Consider the following 18,735-nt stretch of genomic DNA (forward strand, 5'->3'; position numbering starts at 1 on the left):
TCTATGTTCCTAGTATTCCATGATAAGTTTCCATGGATAGTTTGTATCACCCCAGTGAGATAGCTATGTTTTTGTTTTGTTTTTGTTTTATTTTCCATTCCATGATAAGATATGCCATGGACATTATAGTATCACTCTGGTCTCATAGGCCCATTGGATCGTTAGTAGATGCTTTATCATGAGGTGAGAGTGATAGTTCATGAGGCCCGCAGAGCGGGCAAGTGGGCTATCCACACAAATGGCAGGGTCATTTTATCACTAAGTGCTATCCCAAATAGAGACGTGGGTGTCTATAAGACCAAACACTTGGGGTTGGCAATATGGAATTGCAATGGCACCCTGTGGACTTATCCAAGAGGTTTGAGTGAGCTTTTCAAAGGTAGGGATGCCATTTTCTATACATCAAAGTCCAGAGAGGGGTTTACCATGCTGGCTATGAGTGGGAGTCAGCTTTCCAGGGTGAGATGTGCACATCAGGAGTACATGGTTTGGGAGGGGTACTTGTCCCTTTTTCCCATCTCAGCATCGCTCAAAAGGATGAGTGCGCACAATATCTTGGGGTGAGGAAATAGCTTAGCGGTGATAGAGTCATCCACATTGCTGTGTGTTATTTTGTACCAAGCCACTTCCCTTATGTCACACAGCATGTCTAATCACCGTACTTACCATTATATGGGAGTATTACATAGTTCTCACAATTGGGGGAAGTCCTCTTGCTTGGGGTCTTCAACATCAGACAGGGTCGTGTCAGTGATATGCAGCTCTTGTAGTCTAATAGGGCCATCCAGGTCGAGCATTGGGACCTATTGATCGGTGTAGAGGGACCATGGAGGTCACAGTGTATGGAAGACATTTCTTAGAGCTAGGAGTTGCATATGGTCTTAGTATCTGTAAGCGGGATGTCCCGCTCCTCCAATGTCCTCATGTCCTTCCCTTACTTAGGTGTTACCAACATCGTGGACTACTTGATGGGATCTCCGGCTTTGGCACACCTTATCCCTGACTTCTCCATCCTGCCACCCCCCTTTGAAGTTGACCATGCCTACCTCTCTTTCAATCTTACCTGCACACCACTCGTACAATACACAGAGGTTCATTTTGATCATGAGCTTGATCTTGTTTACTCCGACCACATCTACCGCCCGCCAACTCCAAGATGTGGAATCTATTGCTCCCCTATGTGCCCTCACATCACAAGTCACCACCATATTGCACACATCTGCCACCGCCTCTTTTATTTGCATGCAGTGGTCTACTACCGCTACACCACTTAGAGGTGGCTAATGGGGCATATTATAGAGGGAGTGTGCACAGGAGTGCCATGTGGCCATGTGTCCGGGTAGGTGATAGGTGTGGGGAGCGATGTTCTCAGAGTTTTCTCAATGCCGCTTTGTAGTTCGACCCTAAGAATACTCAAAATATCTCATGATCCTCTTTTTGAGTATAGAACTCTTGTTTCTTGCGTTGGGCGAGGCGTTGAGAAATCCATTGAGCTTGTGTGGCACTTCGTGATTTTCCCAATCCGTACCTCATGCTTAAGACGGGAGCGTGTGACTAAACATTCATCATCATACCAACAATTTTGGGCATGGAACCGCAAACCCCCACCACTAGATCCATGCCTCACCACCTCCACCTTGCTCACAAAGGGCATGGTCCTCAAGGTCATTCGTAGAGTATGTAATGGGTGAACCCAAGATCCCGAGAGATCCACTGGCTGAGTAAATCTCACATGCTGACGATACCGTGGTGCCCCTACTAGCCTACATGTTTAATAGAGAACTTTGTGAAGGATTTCCACCCTCTTGGTCTGCTAACACATCACCACCATCCTCAAAGCCGGAGATCCACTTGATCTTGTGACAAGTATAGGATGATCATGATTGGCCACATATTAGCCAAACTCTATGGATTGGTGCTAGAGGTGGAGCTTAGTTCCTTTTTGCAAAGAGACATGGATGTAGAGTCTTAGGACATGTAAGCTTTCGGAGGATCTACTCTACCCTTGACCACATCTTCACGCCCTCCATGCCATCATTGAGGAGGGTAGAGCATGGCATCATAGGATTTAGTGTTGCTTTGTGGATTTTCACAAGCTTTTGATATTGTAACTTGAGCCCGCCTCCTACCCCATCTATTGGAGATAGGAGTCCCATTTGACATTGTTTGGAGCATCATCGCTCACTATGAGTACATCACTAGATGAGTGAGAGTCCTAGTGGCTTTCCCTCTATCATACACTCTTTCTACTACTTTACGCAGATGACATCGTCCTCCGTTTAGATTCAGCTGAGGGGCTTCAGAGGTGGTTGGATGCCTTACATGACTTCTGCACTTCGCAGGACTTCTCTATTCACCTTGGCAACACCAAGGTATTGGTCTTCGATACCTCCCACCCCTTCACATCTAGATTGAGCTTCACATATAAAGGGGATCCTCCAAAGATTGTCTCATCCTATGTCTACCTTGGTGTCACTTTTAGTGGCCCACGCTTCACCATGCTTTCTGCAGCACATGCTAGAGTGACACAGGGATATGCATCATATTAATTTTATTTTTCGAGATTGTTATGCACACATCTTAATATGAGATTTTTTTTTTCAAGATTGTGATGAACACATCCTAGGCAATTCACCCCTTGTCCCCATGTTTTTTCTAAAGCTAGCAAATCACTAGTGTAGTGAGAGGTATCCGAACCCTAATTCTGGAACTCTTAGCTTGTGTGCGAAGGCAATAATGGTGAGGGCCTTCTTGTGTTTGGCTATCCAAAGTGCTTTAGCATCCCTAGTGATAGGTTTCTTCTCTTTTCCATTTGCTACACTCCACAAGCCCTTCTTCATTAAAATTAATTGCATTTTAGTTTGCCATGTGTGGAAGTTCATCCCATCAAACTTGAAATCTATTTTTGATTCTATAATGACTAATGGTGAGCAAGGTCTTACCACTTGGTTTTTTTTCCCAAGTACAGTGTCTATTGCTTTACAATCACATAATATTTGATTGAGGAGAGGAGACTTTTTTGGTAGGCTCTTTCAGAGGCATAGGAAAAGTGTGAGGAGTTAGAACACTTCAATGTCTCATTTCAAACTATCATGCCCTAGAAGCTTATTGGCTCATGTATATTTCATGAATCTTTCTGCCTCCACAAACCCACCCCCACACTACACCCCTCATCTGCATCGCTCCTCTCCTCCACCTCTTTCAAAAAAAAAAAGCACCACTTAGAATGAAGATCTAAGTTGTAAACTTATAGTATATGCCACACATGAGGGATGTAGTTAGTATGGCTTGAGAATTGCATCCAATGAGCTATGAAGAAAAAACTACCACTTAGAATGAAGATCTAAGTCATAAGCTCATAGGATATGCCACACATGAGGGATGTAGCTAGTATGGGTTGAAAATTACATCCAATGAGCTATGAAGAAAAAACCACCACTTACAAACAATGAAGATCTAAGTCGTAAGCACATAGTATATGCCACACATGAGGTATGTAGCTAGTATGGCCTGAGAATTACATCTATGAGCTATGAAGAAAAAACTAAGTCCCACAAGGGTCGTGTAATTTTGTGCATGATACAACACAATGTTGTAAAAATCAGTCTCATGAGCTTCTATTGTAGTGGATAGGACTTTCAAATTTATCATTCAAAGTCACATGCAACTTTCAAGGTAACCCTTCTGAAAGAATCTCACTCTACCTTATTGGAACATTAAATGGGCACCTCTAAGGAAGGGTAATTTCCCTCCTTCGTCCTTTCTTGCTGCTAAGAAGAACATTACAATCCCCTTATGAAAGAATCTCACTCTACCTTATTGGAACATTATATGGCACCTCTAAGGGAGAGTAATTTACCTCCTTTGTCCTTTCTTGCAAGAAAAGATGAAGCAGGGCAATTTCCCTCCTTCGTCCTTTCTTGCTAAGAAGAACATTACAATCACACTTATAGAATGTGGCCAAGGCATTTTCTATGCAAATAAGGCATCTCACATTGCCAAGGGCTTCCTCATGGGGATTCCTTGAAGCCCCATGAAAGTGTGGTTAACTAGAACATGCATGGGAAAAAAAGATTCATTTTGAAGCTATGTGAGATCATCACATCATTGGTACGAGATTAGACCTACATGGCATATACACATGATAAATATATAAGCTTGCCAACAAGTAGGCATCCCCATATTTTCTCCATAATAAAATCATCAATATTAGACCCATTGTCACTTTTTCTCTGCTTTCTTGATTTGGCTTCTATAAAACTATGCTAGGCTTCCATTTCCAAGCTTGCCCAACTTGTTTTAGGAAAAATTCATGGCCCAAAAGTTGACTTCAAAGTGCAAACATAACATATTTTACACTCTAGATTTATTTACATGGCATGTACATGTCTTGGGTAGTAAAAGAAATAGTTTGATAGTAGTTGACAACCAAGTCCCATCTTTAGTGTAGTTGACAACCAAGCCCCATCTTTAATGTAGTTACTTATTTACATGGCGTGTACACGTCTTGGGTAGTAAAAGAAATAGTTTTGATAGTAGTTGACAACCAAGTCCCTTATTTAATAATGTAGTTATTGTTTGAAAGTTGAAAGTAGCTCCCCCTTTTTTTTGGGGACCTTTTGTGCTCGTGTTGTGCGTGTGTGCTTTTGTGTCGCTGTCAACAACCAGCAGGTTTTGAAAACCCAGCACCTCTTGCATGGGACTTCAACACCTTACCGCTAGGCTGTGTCTCCATTGGCATAGCTCCCCTTTCTCTTAAGTTCAAAATTTTGCAATGTATCCCTCAATGTAGACTTTTGTATCGTGTGAATCACTAGTGAATGGACCAAAGTTATACAAAAATAGATAGATTTCGGAAATAAAATGAGGAATAATATGCTAGAGAACAAATCAAATGTTGATGGCTAAATTGCAAATTGCATTTTTCCATTTATAGTATTGTAGCACACTAAATTACTCTCAAACACTTTAAACATGATTTTTATCCATGTTTTCTTTCAACAAAAGGTCACTACTGTCAATGAAATTTTATTGATTTTTAATTGGTTTCTTTTTGTCAATGTTACTTTAGTAAAGAGACTTAGTAAACTTGAGATTCTTGAAAAAAAGTATAATAACAATATATTTTGTTTGATTTAAGGCAACAAAAAATATAATCAATGTAGCTTCATTGTTTTGAGCTGCTGTAACTCTACAATGAAACATTTTATTCTTTTGAGAAAAATTACGATGGATGAGAATTCAAAAGGAGATGGAAACTCCTCATTTCAGAAAGCGATTGCCTCTTATAACTTCGTAAATGAATATAGATATGTGTTAGATCATTTAACATTTCCAAAAATGTATTAGTTTAACCATATGTTGAGTCAAGTTAGTCATTTATTCCTTTAATGGTTCATAACCATTTGAAGCGTACTTATATCTTACACAAATAAAAGGCATGAGAATTGTGGTGTTTTCCTTTTCTTTTTTGTCTAGTAGGTCAAGTCATTGGCTTCTCTCTCTTTCTCTCTCTCTCTCTCTCTCTCTCTCTCTCTCTCTCTCTCTCTCTCTCTCTCTCTCTCTCTCTCTCTCTCTCTCTCTCTCTCTCTACGGGTTGGCTATAGTAAGATGGGAGTGGGCTAACTAATGCTCGTGGTGGAGAGGCTTAGGAAAGGGTGTCCATGCAGGTGGAGAGGCTTAGGAAACGATGTCCATGCAGGTGAAGAGGCTTAGGAAACGATGTCCATGCATAGTAAAAATCTAGGAGGTCCTTCTTGGAAATTATTTTTGGGCCAATTACTTTTCCTTTCTCCTCACAAGCGATCTCTTGTTCTATCTCATTGCGAATGTACAGATGCATGGTTGATGCACATAGGGTTTTAGTGAGGAGCTAAATTTTATCAAAGAGAGTGAGGCTCATGTTCTTATATGGCCAGATAAACTTGAATAAGCATATAATCTTGGCTCAAGTTCTTACATGGCCCAAGTCCTTTTATGGTCATATAAACTAAGATAATCATCTAATCTTGGCTTGCAATGCAAAGGCTAATTTCTATTTAAAAGAAGTGTTAACTTGAATAAGCATATAATCTTGGCTCAAGTTCTTACATGGCCCAAGTCCTTTTATGGTCATATAAACTAAGATAATCATCTAATCTTGGCTTGCAATGCAAAGGCTAATTTCTATTTAAAAGAAGTGTTTTCCCCTTTAGATTAATCTGGAGTAATTTTTGTTCTAGATGAGACCCTTAAACTTGCAAGTTAGATTGTTCTAGACAAGACAACCATCACACTTGGTCATGCTATTTAAACGGTCCCACCTTGGCCTCCATGGTCCTTCCACCTCACCTCCTTCCAATTTGTATTTTAGGAGATCTAAAGTTAATTGACATATTGGGCATGTGCACGCGCGCGCACGTGCACGTGCACGCGCGCGCGTGTGTGCACACGCGCACACACACACACACACACACACACACGTTCACGCTCATGTAGTCTATTTAACATAACCAAATCAAATTTTTTTAAAAGGGATAATTGTTATCAATGGCTTTAAATTAGGCCTTATAACGTTTGGCTTTATCACCATAAATGGGCATAATCGCACTGGTTACCTTTGGCTATCGCATTAGTTAGCTCTGGGGCTGCCATTATGCGAAAGGTCGCTCTCTGCACAAAATCTCATGTAGATTCTTCATGAAGGCTCATGGCAGTGGTAGCTGGTATCCTTTGCTCGGCCTCGATTAATAAAAAAGGACATCATATGGGTGAGTTACAGAAACTCACTTAGCCTGTGTAGTAGTGTATCATAGGTCTTTTAGGCGCTTTTAGGCGACGAAGTCAATCGTGCTTGCTTTGGCTGGGAGCTCATCCTCTCAAGAACTCACAACTATGCCATGGGTTTGTTGCACTCTCTTAGCTACCGATGATGGTTTCTTATTTCATGGGATAATGATTCTTTGAATCCCATCTAAATGATTATGTACTGACGCTCTGTTATTCTAGGGCATACACATCTTGCTATTGCATTTCCCATAGACTCTATCATTAGATTAAGTTTTTACTTCTTTGAATATTTTGCGAGTGTTAGCCCGTATAATGCACATGCATGTCATGCAGCAAAGGATTTTTAACATATGCTATTAACAAAACTTTACGGTATTCTGAAGACATGTATTTTTGTAATTTGCTTGGACTTACTGTGTGTGTGTCTTTGTGTTCTGAAATCTGAAATTTTATCACGTGTATTTAGAAACTTCACACCATATTTGGGTATTTTATTCTAGACACATGGCCTGTCTTATGACTAGATACTGCAGATTGATTGACATACCTAATTTAGCTCTTAACTTTTTTGAATACGACCCACACATAGAGTTTAGATAATAAAAAATCATAATTTTGATGACCGGGTAACCTCTGATGAGGGTTTTGGATGATTGTCTAGCGTTCTGGCACATGGGGCAACGAGTTAATGAATATAAAATCAGCATTTGAACTTTAAAGATATGGTTACTACTGTCTAATGGTTGGGGAGGAGTTAGATAGGCTATACAGTAGTGCTAATCTCAAACTGTGAATTAAGCTGGCTTTTGAGATCTACATCCTGGTATATAATTTGATTCAGGGTTATGCTAAGTTAATAGTTTTCAGATCATAAGGCATTCCCTTAAAATTTTAAAATCTATAACTCTAATAATAAAGAATTTGAACCCTGTATTGAAGATTTTGACTTCCCCATGAGGGCATTGCTTTGTCTCCACCTTTGATAATTTGTTGATTAAAATCAGTAGCTTTATTGATTTCAGTCTCAACACTTGGATAATTTTCTCTAATTGCTGAACCCATTTAGAAGGTGTTCGAGGGCTTACACATTTTCTTTCAATGATTTGCTGACTATATGGGTTAAGGAATATTGTAATGAGTTCTTTGGCTAGATGATCATGAGGTGCCATTGACAAGCATATTAGACCCGGTACATAATGATTGGGTATAATGCTAAGGACCACTATGGTATACTGAATGTGCATCTATCTCTTCAGAATGTCTACATTCATTCACACAATGTTGATTACGAGTCACTTGATCCTCTGAAGGCTTGGTTGCATGCTAATCACCTGTTTACTAATGGTGGCATCTACAAGAAGGGCCTTCCCCCTATTTCGGGTTTTTTTGGCCTAAAATCTCGGCCCTGATTCTACGGCCTAGTATAGGGATTCACTCCATTTGTCTTTTACTTTTGATGATGTTTTTTGCTAGCTAAAGACTAATAAGATGAACCTTCATTAGGTGACTGGCCTTGCCAACGTCCTCTTCCACACGAGGATTACCTCTGCCGCCTCTTTGAGGTGTATATCCATGACCACCTCTAGCACCATATGTAGGCTGAAAATTCTGTTGTGTGGTGACCTATCCTGCCATCCACGAGACCATTACCACGACCACATGAAGCAAGAGTGAAACCAACTCATCAAAATCTGGTAAACCTATACTCCGAACAAAAATACTTGTACTCCTTGCCAAGACCACACAAGGTAATGTCTACCAAAGGCATGGGGGCATTGATAGTTGCCAATGCATCTGCATACTTCTTTATCTCTTGAACATAATCATGGATACTCCTTCCTTTCTGCTTCACATTATGAATCTGTTGTCTCAACTGAGACTTACAAGCACTAGTATCTATATCAAACAGCTTTACCAATGTATCCCATGCATCCTTGGGATTCTCAGCATCATGTATATGTATGAGTATAGCATCTGAGATACATATAGACAGGTAATGCAAAACTTTGTATGCTCTCTCTGACCACTGTTTATGAGCTACAACCTGTTGTTGTGTAGGTTGTCGGGGTAGTTCCCTGGCTCCGCACCTGTAACAAGGTTCCAAAATCCTTTTCCCCTTCAAAAAGCTTTTAATCCTATACTTCCATGCTTGGAAGTTCTTTCTATCCAACTTCTCACCCACAATCTATATTGGGTTGTCTGACATATTTGCTCAATGCAAATGCACCTTCCGCACACGTCCAATTCTGTAAATAAGCCTTCCTCAACTCAACCACACTCTAATAAGTGTTCTAGATACTCCAAAGTACTCAACGAACTTCACTATTGATGTACAAATTCACTCTGATTGCATTCAAATTGAACTGGCATACACAGTCCAAAGTACTCTGTTTTGTCGTGCTTTCCAAGGCTTCAAATTGCAATGTAGTGGTTCAATAAAGTGTGGATAACTTGCATTGACACCTAAAAAAGCTCAATGTTGCATATCAACACCAACCAAGGTGCGTACATACCAAAATTATCAAATCCCCTTCTCTGTTGAGAAAAACCAGTAAAACCAGTATGTAAAAGTTCTCTAATTCCTTTGATTCTTGTCCAAATTGAGAGACCAGGCAATCATTAGCTTAGCAGTGATGTCTACTAACTCCATGTAAAAGGAATTAGACCAATTGTTTAAGTTGAGAGAGTAATAAGCTAATTAATGACCCTCTGTTTCACTAATCACTGTAGACAGCCTATTTAATCAGCTCATAATCAGCTCCGTAATGCATAATTGCTTCAACCAACCACATAGAAACCTTCTCATGTGTGTGTACCACAAAATTGCTAAACAAATTCTGAATTTAATCAATCACCAAAGTAGAACTTGGCTTCCACTTTGTAAAGTATTGAGATTTCTGCTCTGTTTTTGCCCTACAGGCTGCGCTGCTTGCTCTTGAGGAGATTTGAGAGGTTTGTAGTGGCTATTGAAGGTATAGGTGAGTTCCCAACACTCTTAGGCATGTGCACAATCCATTAATGAGGTGCTTTTTACAAAAAACCGGCCTTAATTTCATCCATAATGGACATCTCTTCTCTGTTTTTGTGAGGGCTTCAAACCAGTGAATTTCAATCACTTATATGCATAAACTTTGCTCCAAATTCAATGTAGCACTTGCACATGAGTTGCCAATACATTCCCATTTGCCAGATACATGATTCTTTGTCAGATTTGCAACCATTTGCCTCATACATTCACCACACTCAAGCTTCAATGGAGAGCTTGCAAAACAAAATTTTTCTTTGCTTTGGGCAACTCAAATATGGTGTTGTTTGTGTTTTTGTACCTGCAATCAGCTTAAGGATGTTTAGTAGTCCTTACCCGTTAGGCCAAGCTCTCAGATTTGATGAAAATCGGTGTGCTCCAAGCTTCACAGCTCCAATGGCAAGCTTCACAGCTTTTCTTCATAGCTTCTTCTCCCTCTTCTCTCACTCACTCTCATAAACCCTAATAGAGAGCACCAGGCTCTGATACCATGATGAAAAACAGGTAGAGGGAGAGGAGACACACACAGAGGAGCAAACCCTAATGTATTAAGCAAACCCTAACCATAGAGGGAAGCCATCTCCCTTCTCACACAATATGCATAAAGCCATAATCCATAATCTACAACACACTACATGTGTTACGTCCACACACTGCTAACCCTAGCTAATGTCCACACACTATGACCAGCTGGACGCGGTCATTTATGTCTCACATATGTTACTACCTAACATGCCAGCACATAGTGCAACTGGCACAAGCTGACATCGAGCTTGAATCTCAACAGTTGCCACATTGCTTTTTCCACTTGGGATCCACTACATACCATCATATATACATTGCGTATATCCACTACATACCATCATATATACATTGCATATATCTATACACCACATTTGGATTGGGCGCATGATTCTCCTCACACAGCGTCACAATGAGATGCACAATATTCTAACACAGAGAACCCTTGACTCATACATTTATAAGATCTAGAAGTTAAGGAAGAATCCCCCCTCGTCGATGCTATGGTGAAGATCCTTTTGTGGTGTCATGTCCAAGCAATGGATGCTTGGGTCATACTTTTAGGCTCATAGGCCAGGGACCAACACCCAAAATGTCACATGCACACCTATGCCATGGCTAATCTTTGGCATGAACAATCTTAATCCTTGATTAGGGTAGTAGTTAGGATATCATATAGCAATAGCATCATAAGCATCTTCAGCATCATCAGATCATCATCATTATCATAATCATCAGTGGTACCATCGTCATCAGCACCAACATTGTTAGCATCATCATGAGGAGGTATAGAAGGGCTGTTGGGGCTAGCAGCTAGCACTCTCTGGCAGCAGGCCTCTGTACAGTAGTTGGCTAAGGGCTAGATGGTGGGCAGCAGGAGTAGCAGGGGAAACAGTCAAAAAACACATATTTAATGAAGTATTTCATTGTGGTCCTTCTCCAGAGCAGGTGGACATGGTTTAGCAACTAGCCGACTGCATCCCTCAGCATATATATAAGCATAATTAAGAATTGAGCAATCATCAAGTCATTATTCAGTCATTTAGTAGTTCATCCATCACATTCATCAATAGAAGCTATGTAGAAGGGCCAAAGTCACCCCTATGGGGCTGACCATAGGCCTAAGTCATGTACAACCCTTTTGTACCATATTACTACAAAAACCATGACACCCAATCTCTCTCTTCTTCTCTCTCCTTTGTCTTAATCATGTTAAGTAGCATCAATGTCCTTAATCAGGCTGAGGGATGTGGATCAATATAGCAAGGCTTTTGCGCATGCAACCTTGGTATCACAACATTCAGGCTCAGCCCACTAAGCAATGTCCCAAGGAAGGTGCACAATTCTAGAGCAGAAAGGATGGAATAGGGTAGCAGATGGAGTGGTCTGCAAAACAACATGCGAAGCCATAGGAAGCATTCTCTAAGGGTATGTATGCATGACCAATACATTATTAAGCTCTCAGATCAGTCCAAAGGCCTAGCAATAGGCATGATCAGTTCTGGCAGGTGACCCAATGTTGTGTTAAGGGTAAGGAAAAGCAAGCATGGGGACAATAGTTAAACAGATGCTTAGTTCTTCATCAAGACTTGGAAGTGGAGATTAGGAGTGTAGGTGTTCAGACAAAAAGATATGTCAAAGTCAATTAAGTAGAAGTCAATTAAGTAGAAGTCAAAGTCAGTAGCAGTTTAAAGTCAGTCTCGCAGTCCAAGGAGGAAGGATGATAGAGTGTCCACTCTGTCATCAAGTTTAGCAAAAGGGAATGTCATGTGCACGACCATCGTCATCAAGTAGAAGTCAAAGTCAGTAGCAGTCAAAGTCAGTCGAAGTCCAAGGAGGAAGGATGATAGAGTGTCCACTCTGTCATCAAGTTTAGCAAAAGGGAATGTCATGTGCACGACCATCGTCATCAGCACACCAGCATTGTTAACATCATCATGAGGAGGTACAAAAGGGCTATTAGCTGGCTACTAGCACTCGATCAGCTCTAGCAGTAGGCCTTTGTATAGCGCATATTTAATGAAGTATTTCATTTAGGTCCTTGTCCACAGCAAGCCGACATGGTTTAGCAGTTGGCCAACTGCATCCCTCATTATATATATAAGCATAACAACAATCATCATGTCATTATTCAGCCATTTAGCAGTTCATCCATCACATTCATCAGTATAAGCCATGTAGAAGGGCCAAGGTCACACCCCTATGGTGTGAGATCCCACTGCCCCCTCTGCGCACACCAGATTTCCGAATTGCTGGCAGCGGAAGTAGCTCCCTCTTGCGCGGGGCACGGTTTTCCACTCGGGGCCTCGCCCTCGAATGTCCGGGCACGAGACTAAGCTGGTGGTCATTCCGAAAACCAAAACCGAAAATTTTTCCATGCCCGAAAAGCGGGGACGATTCCACCATTTTGAATTTCTTTATGAATTTTTCTAAAGTCAAGACTGATCTAACCTTCATCTGAATAAACCAAATAGAAGGGAAACTATAACAGACTTAACTTGAAGGAATCAATGCTTTTTTCCTAATTAAATTAGGCACAGCCGTTGATCTATTCATTTGAGAAGTCTTCAGGTTAATATTTAACTATTTGAGTTCTAAGCGTAATCTTATTAATCAATTTTATTATTAAAACTCTACTGATTCCAGCCTAACCCCATCCGGCCCATGGGTTTAGCCACCGCCCAACCACTGGAATAGTAGAACCAGACAAGTACTCACCCACCCGTGATTGAAAGCCTTTCTTAACTTTTGCTTTAGAATACAGATACTCACACACTCCTCTTTAAACTTTAATCTATAAAACAATCCATTGACAAACAATTACTGGGGGTACAGATGTCACAACTCAAAATTTTCATTCAATCCTTGTTTCTCACAAAACAGCATCACTCCGGACTCTCTGTTGAGACCAGCAGGTCAGCAACGAGATCCAGTAAAACAGATTACAATAAGTTTCTCATCATCATACATATATATCTTCCATGACATACGCATGGGTGTACTCGGCAGCACTGCGAGCCCGTGCATCGCCTGGTCAGAACCCTCCAGGATCCTCTTTAGGTGTCCTGGCACTTCACTCAGGGACCGCTTCGTTGGCCCTCATCCATCGTACCGGAAGCGCACCATTTTAACCATACCGAGGTTGGTCAGGCTTTGCCGTGTGAGCTGTCCTTTGAACACTCCCCCCGCCAGCTATTGCAACCGAACTTCCCTTAGAACACACATATACCAAATGCTCCCTCTAGCATTCTGGCGTAAGACAGTCCTTTAAGAAAACAGGGTTTCTATGCAAGTTTTCAATTTTGATTTTCTTTTGAATACAATGAGTATATCTTAATTCCGTATCCCAAGACTTCTAGATCACAGGTCTGGATTCCGAAACAGAATTCCTGGGAACTTATTTTAATAAGAAGAGATATTTTTCCATTAAAAAATATTCAAAATTTGAATAATCTCTCTCTAGAATATTTTCTCTCTCTAGGCCAAAACAGGTAGAAACAAGATCTTTTATATTTCTGAAGAGAGGATTGATACAGGGGAAGATACTGGACATCTTGAGAGGCTGGGGAGGAATCTTACATTCTCTCCCACTTGAAAAACGCGAGATGTCCTCATCTCGCAAACTGGGGGTAATCCTGCAACAATTCGGCTTCTTTCTCCCAGGTGGTATCTTCAAAAGGATAAAACTTCCATTTGACCAATAATTCTCTCAGAATTCTATTCCTGAGAATCTTTTCTCGAACATCAAGGATTTCTTCAGGTTGGAGTTTCATCTGCCCTTGGGTTGAAGACGTTAAGATTTCATCAAGTACATGATTTGGGCTTGGTACATACTTTTTAAGAAGGCTGACATGAAATACATTATGTACTTTGAGATGAGGAGGCAAAAGAAGCTCGTAGGCTAAGTCACCTACTTTCTTTGTAATCAGATATGGCCCACAATATCTAGGGGATAACTTCTTGTACTTCCCAAGAGATAGAGAACTTCTTTTGGGGCGTACTCAAATGAAGACCATATCTGCTTCTTCGAATTTTTTATCTGTCCTCTTCTTATCTGCATACTGCTTCTATCTATCCTGGGCAGCTTTTATATCTTTGCGAATTGCCTGCATCTGCTGCTCCATGTCGTTAAGCATCTGTCTGGACATCTCAACCCTAATCAATGGGTCGGACCAAGTTACTGGAGTTAAGTAATCTTGTCCATACAGAGCTTTGAAAGGACTCATTCCAATACTTCTGTGATAAGAATCATTGTAGGCGAACTTGACTAGGTGCAGATAGATTAGCCACTTCTTGGGTTCCCTACCACAGCATGACCGAAGTATACCTTTGATTACTTGGTTCACTCTTTCAGTTTGACCATCGGTCTCAGGGTGGTAAGCTGTGCTGAGATCCAAGAAAGTTCCTACTGCTTCAAAAAATGTAGTCCAGAATCTTGATGTGAATTTGGGATCTCGATCACTTACTATTCTTCTAGGTAGGCCATGCAATCTGAAGATTTCCTTGTGGAACACTCTGGCCACATCCGCTTCTGCAGTGTAGGTTTCTTTTACTGGGATCAGATGGGAAAATTTGGTTAGTCTATCAACTACCTCAAAGATGGAGTTGTAACGTGATTGCACTGAAGGTAATCCAGTAATAAAATCCATACTGATGCATTCCCACTTCATCTGGGGGATGTCTAATGGATGTAACTTCCCAGGCATTTTTACTCTCCTGGCTTTGAATTTCTGACAGGTCAGACATTGACGTACATGATTAAGCACATCCTTTTTTAGACCAAGCCAAAAGAAGCTTTTCTTCACAGACATGTAGGTTTTGATGAAACTTGGATGTCCTGCAATAAGGCTGTTGCGCGGGCTTCATTCAGAATTTGACCCTTAGTTCCCTCATCATTGTTGGGAATGCATAGCCTGCGATTATAATACATAATTCCATCATCCAGGCTGTACCCTTGAACTCAGTTCAAACTCCTGAGCTTTTAACTTTGAGTCTACCGGATTTATTTTGACAAGATAAATGCGCTGCTTCTTTCTAAGTCCTTTTAGTAACTTAGAAGCTTTTACTAACTGCAGACTAGGGGATCCTGAAATTCCAATTCCTTGAACTTTGTTTCCGTGAAGGTCTCACGGAAGGAGATGGTTCCATTATGACAGTGAATGTCAGCTTGATTTTTGTGGAGCCAATCCATTCCAAGGATCCCGTCGAAAACTCCCAAAGGTATAACTCTGAACTGACAGTCAGTTAAATTCCCATCTAGATTGAACTGAATACGATCTGTCTCAAGGTGAGTGAAAAGAATCTTCCCACTTGCCAATTCAACTTGCATAGGTTTCCCTGGTTTCTGATCTAAGACTAGCTTTACGCAAGCATCCACAGGGGAAATGAAAGAATGAGTATTGCCTGAATCAATCAAAAGCTTAAAAGGCTTACCCTGATACTCAGCTAGAGTATGAATGACGGAGAATTGACAGTTTGGCCCTTGGTTTTCGATTGCAGCATAAATATGTCCTCTTTCCTCTTCCACTACTTCTGCAATTGTGACTGCTCTGGCTGCTGCAATCTAAGGCGGGACTCTTTCTCTTTGGCTGCCCCAGTTCTGGGAAGGAGTTCTGAGGCTACTCTGGACGACATAGGCAGACGGTTGAGCTGGAGTTCTCCTGGGATTTCCCTGATTTGGGCGAGATGGACCTTGATTTAACGGATAGTAGGAAGGGGTTGGTCTTTGCATTCTCGGTCCTTGACTTCCCTGTCCCCTTGACATGGCAGGAGTCGGGCAACTGGTGACCAAAACCCTGACATCCAAAACACCGGTTCTCACTTTTGAGCTCATCCCTCTGAATCCTTGAAATAGGTGGGGCTCTTGAGAAAGTGTTCTGGGGGAAGGGTCTTTCTTCACTCCTGAATCTTCCCGCATCCTGATTCTGAATTGGGCCTTGCTGTCTCTTTGGGGGAGGAAAGTTTGAAGTACTTCTCGGGGTTTGGAATCTTTTAAGGTTAGAGGGTGCAGGCTTTGGCGGGACCTTAACAACAAAGGCTTTGGCCATTAGGAATTTTTTGAGGTCATTTTTGTGCCTTGTAAGGAAGTTTGATCGGAATATTCCCTCCAAAAAGGGGGCATCGGATAAATTTTTTGCAAACGAACTCCAAATTTGTCGGACCTCACATGTTTAGATTCTACTCTTCAAAAGCTATCCATTGATATATAACACGATAGGGTTCGGAGAAGGGACAAGATAGATACCTAGAAGATTCCTTTTTGCCTGGGGAAGATTCACGTTACCGTGAATCTTCCCCAGGCAAAAAGGAATCTTCTAGGTATCTATCTTGTCCCTTCTCCGAACCCTATCGTGTTATATATCAATGGATAGCTTTTGAAGAGTAGAATCTAAACATGTGAGGTCCGACAAATTTGGAGTTCATTTGCAAAATTTTTATCCGGTGCCCCTTTTTGGAGGGAATATTCTGGTCAAACTTCCTTACAAGGCCCAAAAATGACCTCAAAAAATTCCTAATTTAAAGTCCTTTGCCATTCTTACTGCTTCGGCCATTGAGCTCGGGGGGGTCACTATATGTAAATCCTCTATATCACGTGCGTTCAAGGCCTATTTAAAAAGTCCCTTATCTGTGAATTTTTTAGTGAATATAATGTATCCTTTCCTATTCAAATCTGCAAATTTTTTTTAAAATACAATAAATAAATCCCCTCTGTAAATATATTTCTGTAAGTTTTAAATATTTAAAATGTCCTTCTGTTGAACCCACGTGATACTTACATATTTATACGAGTGACCCCCCCGAGCCATTGAGACAGGTTTGGCATTCTTCACTAAGGTGTCCAGTGGCTCGTTCATTCCTCGAATGAATCTGGCCATCTGCTGAGGGGAATATTTGAGGAGAAGGGCAAAAGCTTGATGGTACTCTTCAATTATCCGGCTATCCTGCTTTAATTCCAACAATTCATTCATTTTAATTTCAAGGAAGCCCAGAGGATAAAACCTCTTTCTGAGGTAAGCTTTAAGATTGGTCCAGGTCTGGGTATTCCGGTCGAGATGGTTAGTCTCGCAATGATTCCTCCAAGCGACCCTGGCCGTTTCCACAATCTTTAACCTGGTAAGAGCTATCTTGCTTCTCTCATTGTAGCCAGTTACATCAAAGTATTCCTCCATTGCTTCAATCCACTTTTCCACTACTTCACCTAACGGTTCCCCTTCACCCTTGAAGGGACCAGGTTGGGATCTGTGCACGGCTTTTCGAACATCTGGATCTAACTCTTCGTCATCGGTTAAAGGATCCGGTTGCCTTGCACGGGCCGCGCGCCTCATAGAAAGATGCATAAACGCTTTATTTTTATTTCAAAAGTGTCATTCTCATTAAAATTGAATTTATGCAGAGAAAGATGCATAAAAGATTTATTTTTATTTCAAAAGTGTCATTCTCATTAAAATTGAATTTATGCATAAAAGATTTATTTTTATTTCAAAAGTGTCATTCTCATTAAAATTGAATTTATGCATAGAAAGATGCATAAAAGATTGATTTTTATTTCAAGTGTCATTCTCATTAAAATTGAATTTTTGCATAGAAAGATGCATAAAATATTTATTTTTATTTCAAAAGAATCATTCTCATTAAAACTGATTTTATGCATAGAAAGATGCATAAAAGGTTCATTTTTATTTCAAAAGTGTCATTCTCATTAAAATTGAATTTATGCATAAAAGATTTATTTTTATTTCAAAAGAGTTATTCTCATTAAAATATTATTTCAAAAGAGTTATTCTCATTAAAATTGAATTTATGCATAGAAAGATGCATAAAGGATTTAATTTTATTTCAAAAGTGTTATTTTCCTTAAAACTGAATTATGCATAAATAGATGCGTAAAGAATCTTTATATCAAAATTAGAATCCTCTTAAATTCTATGTTTAAATTCTGTGAATAGAAGTGATGAGAATATGAGGCGAATAGATGTGATGAGATAAGATGTGAATCAGATAGATGATTGGATGGATGGGTGTGATGTGATGAGATAAGATGTGAATCAGATAGATGATTGGATGGATGGGTGTGATGTGAATAGAGGTGATGAGATGTGAGGCGAATAGATGTGATGAGATGTGAATAGAGGTGATGAGATGTGAGGCGAATAGATGTGATGAGATAAGATGTGAATCAGATAGATGATGGGATGGATGGGTGTGATGTGAATAGAGGTGATGAGATGTGAGGTGAATAGATGTGATGAGATAAGATGTGAATCAGATAGATGATTGGATGGATGTGATGTGAATAGAGATGATGAGAATGTGAGGTGAATAGATGTGATGAGATGTGATGTGAATCAGATAGATGGGAATGAATGGATGGATGGATGTGATGTGAATAGAGGTTATGAGATGTGATGTGAATCAGATAA

The sequence above is a fragment of the Cibotium barometz genome, chromosome 49, assembly GCF_041138505.1.
Source record: "Cibotium barometz isolate CiBa-2024 chromosome 49, ASM4113850v1, whole genome shotgun sequence".
Taxonomy (NCBI): domain Eukaryota; kingdom Viridiplantae; phylum Streptophyta; class Polypodiopsida; order Cyatheales; family Cibotiaceae; genus Cibotium; species Cibotium barometz.